Here is a 6,000-nt window from a genome sequence, read left to right as displayed (position 1 = left end):
CATAACAACAGTATCCTTGCCTCCAATGTCTCCCTCCAACCATTTAATCTCCCACATTGCAGTCACAGTGTTGTATTCCTGCTTAAGAACTTCAGGTGGCTTCTTATTGCCTATATGATAAAGTCCAGCCTCCTTAGCACGGCATCCAATGTCATGTGACCATATTGCTAGGGTCCCTCCCAGAGCTTTGGAAGGGTTAGGGTAAGGATTAATGTGGACATAGGGTTATCATTAGCTTCACAGCAAACAGGGCTCTGTACATGTTTGCATGGCTGCAGTAATAGATTCCCTGTGTGTGTCTTCTCATTTTCAGTAGAAGAAATTTATCAGACATGTGTTCAAATCCCAGCTCTGCGGCTTGCCAGACCTTGGGCAAGTTACTTCATCTCTTTGAGTTTCTATTTCCTATTGGGGGTAAGACCATCTATGGAAGAGACTGCAAGCTAATCACCAAAGTTCCCTTTGCCCTTCTTCTATAGTTCTAGAATTGTAGCTAGGACACCGTTGCCCAACTAGGGGCCACATTTCCCAGCTTCCTGTGGAATTTGATTTTACCCTCTTACAAACTGATATCAATACATTAACTTGATACTGTTTAATTGATGCCGACAGAAGACATGAGACTCCTAGGTCAGAGACAAAGGATTTTATTACTCATTATACAGCAAGTGCATGAGCATATTTGCATCAGCTCCTCTTGCCCCCAGGTCTCATCAGTATGATGTGATTGACCCAGATGGGTGTTATGCACCCAGTGGGTTTGTGTTACAACTGAGGAGCACTGAGCTTGGGGAAACCACCTTTTTTTTTTTTTTTTTTTTTTTTTTTTTTGCAGTACGTGGGCCTCTCACTGTTGTGGCCTCTCCTGTTGCGGAGCACAGGCTCCGGACGCGCAGGCTCAGCGGCCATGGCTCACAGGCCCAGCCGCTCTGCGGCATGTGGGATCCTCCCGGACCAGGGGACGAACCCACGTCCCCTGCATCGGCAGGCGGACTCTCAACCACTGTGCCACCAGGGAAACCCCTATCAGCTCTTTTGAGATTAGATGTGACCATGTGACTCAGTTCTCTGCAATAGAGTATAAGAGGGGAAGAGGTGTGTGCCTTCTGGGGTGACACCTTAAGACTAGGCCATGCCGCATTGACTTCTCCTTCCTTCCCTTTCCTGTTGGCTGGGTAGTTGGAATGGCAATGTTAATAGAGATCCCAGAAACCAAGTACTGAGGGAAGTAGAACTTCCATCAGCCTGAGTCCCTGAATTACTTTGTGCAGCAGAGTTGTCCATCAACTTAGAACACTTACCTCAAATTGTCATGTGAGAAAGAAATAAACTCTTTATTCTGTAAGCCATCTAAAGGGTTAATTTGTTAGAGTGACCCAGCCTACCCTTCACTAATACAGCATCTAACTCAGAAGGGTTATGAGGATTAAGAAAAATTCTAATGGCTAACATTTAAGCAGAGCTTACTGTGCACTGGGCTCCATGCTAAACGCTTACATACATGATTTCATTAAATAATCAAAATAATCTTTCAAGGTAGTTTTCTTCATCTCCATTTTATAATTGGAGATCAAAGAGATTAAGAAATGTTCTTAAGGTTCAAAGACTAGAAAGTGATAGAAATGGAACAAATCCAGGTCTGACAAATGCATGGTGGTTTTGGTATGCCTCATGCCCCCAGGGTTTCAGTTGCAGATTCTTCTTTCCTTCTCTCTCCTTTCCTGTCCCATCTGCCCTTGATCCCCCCCTCTCTTCTTCCTCTCCCTCTTTCCTCCCTTTCTTAATATTGATTCCATTTTCATGCAAGATGGCATGTTATAATGCAATAAATACTTCAGTCAGGAGATCTGAGTTACGGTTTCAGCTTTTGCAAGTCCTAGCTGCATAAACTTGGTAACTCATCTTATCCCTCTGAGCCCCAGTTTCTTTGTCAGAATAATAGTTATATCAATAATAGTTGCCTTATCCATCTTAGTTGATGACCAAAATAAACTGCAAAGGTCTTTACAAACTGTAAAACACTCTAGAAATGGCAGGTGTTACTCCCCGCTCTACCCCCATCTCATATGCCAGTAGTTCACCAAGTACAGTCTCTGGACAGTAGCGCCAGCATCACTGGGAACTTGTTAGAAATTCAAGTACTCAGGCCACACCCAGACCTGCTGAATTAGAAAATCTAGGGGTAGGGCCTCGAAAACAGTGTTTACCAAGCCTTCTAGGTGACTCTGATGGACACTCAAGATTAAAATCCACTGTCCTATGTATGTACACACACTCACACACACACACACACACACATACTCACACTCATATCCTGACAAAATTAAGTTAAAATAAATATTGAATAGAAAAGAAGTCATATAATAGCAGCCTGAAGATAGCGTTTGGGAAAAGAGGTATCATCAGTGCTAAGGATATGCTTGGGAGGGAAGGGTAGGATGAAGTCATGGTTAGGAGCTTCAGGACTTTTTAAGTTCAGTGGAATTTCTTTCTTCTTCCAGAACCAGCGCTGTGATCCATGGCTGAGCTATGCCAATGGAAGAAGAGCAGGAAATGTGGGTCTTGAGGAAATAACTCAATATTTATTAGGACTTCTTCAGTTGTAAATAAGAGAAAGCCATCGTAAACAGTTTTAAACAAAAATGTAAATTCATTGTCTTACAAAATTTAAAAGTCCAGGAGTAGATTGGCTTCATTCACACCCTAGATTCTTCGGCTCAAACCTTGTCACTGGGATTCTGTTTCTCTCGTTTTCTTGGCTCTAGTTTTCCCTGTTGTTTTCATTACTCTCAGGGTCTCCTTGTATGGTGGTATAAATGCGTGGAATTGCTCTAGGCCCATATTTTATCTGCTTAGCAACTCCGGTGTAAGGAGAGTGCCTGGTTCCCCATGGTTCCAACAGAAATCCAAGGCTCCTGGATCCTTCTTGGGGCACATGCCCACCCTCGGGCCGACTAGCATGACTCTGATCGGCCAGGCCTAGGTTACATGGCCAACCCTGGAGTCCAACACACCCACATGCACTGAAAAGGGGAGCATGATTCTCTATGAGAAAATACGGCTGCTGTTACCAAAAGAAGGGTGGGTTGACACTGGGCAGGTGAAAACAACAGATGTCTACAAGAGACCTTAATTTGCTGCCTCTGGGAAGACTAGGATTATGTTAGCCACAAACTCCTGCCAAGGTTTCCTCCTTCTCTCCGTGTCCTGCGGAATTATCTGTGACAACAGTGACTGATCCCCAAAAGGGAGGGGTAGCACCTGGAACACAGCAGCTAAAAAAATCAGGCCCATATCTCAGTTTCAAGTTTGACTCAACTTCTCCAGTCTCAGGAATTTATCCAGAGTAGAATCTTTAAGCCTTATCCCTCAACAATTTCCATCTCCTTTTAGAATGCTCTCCGGTAAGTAAAACTCCAGTTTCCTTACAAAGAGAGGCTTGGAAGCTTCAAGGCGTTTTACGTTTGGATCCACGGTCTGTAGACCAGTGCTATGCAATAGAACTTTCTGCAGTGATATAAATATTCTTTATCTGCACTGGCTAATGTGTAGCCATTAGCTGCGCACGGCTAATGAGCACCTGAAATGTGGCTATTGTGACTGAGGAACTAAATTGTTCATTTTATTTAATTTTAATTTTCATTCTAACAGCTGCATGTCCCCATGGCTACTATCTTGGACACTGCAGCTTTAGACTCTGGGAAAGAAAGCTAGTCAAAAGCTCTGACCTTCTGACTTCAACCAAGGTCAATAGACAGGCTACAGTTTTAGGCTACTCACTACCTGTTTGACTCTTTTTCTTAGTAATGAGAACTCCTGAGTTTTAGCTGGACCCATGCCCTCCTGGTAAGAGATTCTATTTCTCAGCATAAACTACACTTAGCCCAGTGCCTGAGACATAACAGATGCTCTATAACTATTAGCTATAATTATTGTTATTATTATTAAGTTCTGACCCTGACAGATTGCAGAAGGCTGCCTGGAGTGCTGTGTTGACAAGGATATGAGACCACTTCAGTGCTCACTGGAAATGAACGCCATAATCATCTAGCTGTGTCTTCCACAGGCAGAAGAGGGGGAGTTCCCTGTAATGGAGGGGAATTCCTGGATTCCTAAGTCCTCTTCTTCTCTAACTTTACAGAATTTTGTCTACCTATACTAAGCTAGCATGTAAGAGTCTTTTCCCCTCTCTTCTCTACACCACACACACCACCAGATATACCACGTAAAACACAAACACAGGGTCCCCTCCTAATGTCTTTATCTCTCTGGCTGGCCTTCTTCTCACCCACTTTCTCATCTTCTGAGCCTAACCCCTGAATCTGGAGTCTCCAGACTTATGAGAGATGCCTCGGCTTCTCAGGCTTCTGCATTTTTAATTCTTTTTTTTTAAATTTTTCATTTGAACCATTTTTTAAAATTTATTTATTTTATTTATTTTATTTTTGGCTGCATTAGGTCTTTGTTGCTGCACGCAGGCTCTCTCCAGTGGCGGTGAGCCCGGGCTACTCTTCATTGCATTGTGTGGGCTTCTCATTGCGGTGGCTTCTTTTGTTGTGGAGCACAGGTTCTAGGTGCACAGGCTTCAATAGTTGTGGCTCACGGGTTCCAGAGCACAGGCTCAGTAGTTGTGGTGCACGGGCTTAGTTGCTCCGCGGGATGTGGGATCCTCCCAGACCAGGGCTCGAACCCGTGTCCTCTCCATTGGCAGGCGGATTCTTAACCATTGCACCACCAGGGAAGCCCCCATTTTTTTTTTTTTTTACCTCCCTCTCACCTGACTTAATGCCTGGAAATTGCTGTGTTAAAATGACATTGTTCAGCCAGGCCCTTGTAGGAAGCATTTGGAGGACAGTGGTACCCAACAGGCACAATCCTTCTGGGGGTGATTCTGCTTCCACTGGCTCCATCAGCCTAATAAATATGGAGACCTAGAGAGAATTCTGATCCTCTGGGAATCCAATCACGAACACAGCTTAGAAAATAACCCAGGTCAGAGAATCCAAATCTGCATTCACATCCCCAATCCCAAGTCATTTCCAGGGAGAAGTCTTATGTTGACCATTTTCAAAAGTCACTGAAAGTAGAGAAATGATGTACGGGTGAATCTACTCTGGAAAATAGAATCCACCTAGTTTAACCGGTGCATGGCTTGCAAAGGAGAAAGCCACTCTAACGCTCCTGTTCCTAAGTCTTTGTATCCCTTCTTTATTGGGGTCAGCAAACTATGGCCTGCTTTTGTAAAGAAAGCTACCATGTTTTTGTAAATAAAGTTGTATTGGCACACAGCCAACACCTGTTCATTTACATAGAGCAGCAGTCTATGGCTGCTATAGCGCTGCCACAGCAGAGTTGAGTGATTACAACAGAGACCGTATGGTCTGCAAAGTCTACAACTTTTACTTGCCTGTCCCTTTACAGAAAAAGTCTGCCAATGCCTGTTCAATATTATATCAACTTCATTTAGTACAAGTCACTACTGATTTCTGGTTTCAGTCAACCAACCAATCTAATGCAACCACCCACATGTGTCCATGCGGTGCACTTATTCCAGTGGACCCCTAGCAACTATTTCACTCTGATCTATAATTATGTTCCTCCTTTCCCGGGCTAGCACCCTCAAAATCCATCCCCATACTCATGGATGGGAGAGATAAGGGGTTGTATCAGGGAAGCCATAGGTACAGCCTGCTTTTCAGACAGAGAGAGCCAGGAATTATAAACCCTGAGCCTATGGTTGTCTTTTTGTAAGTTCCCTTGTTCTGTTAGGTGAAGCCAGCCCACCCCACACGTATTGTTGGCAGTAGACATCCCTCCTCTGTTGTAGGGGGAATACACGAAAGGTGGAGATGGTCCAACTGAACAGTCCATGCTAATCTGGTATGGACACCACGACTCTGCTTGAGCTGATTATTGCTGTGGGGAAACAAAACCCACATTACCTGATGTTCGAACTTTTCAAAGAGAATTTGGAAATCTTTTTTGTTTTGCTTCCTTTTA

Source organism: Orcinus orca, chromosome 8 (genome assembly GCF_937001465.1).
Source record: "Orcinus orca chromosome 8, mOrcOrc1.1, whole genome shotgun sequence".
NCBI lineage: Eukaryota > Metazoa > Chordata > Mammalia > Artiodactyla > Delphinidae > Orcinus > Orcinus orca.
Note: the sequence above shows the minus strand (reverse complement) of the source record.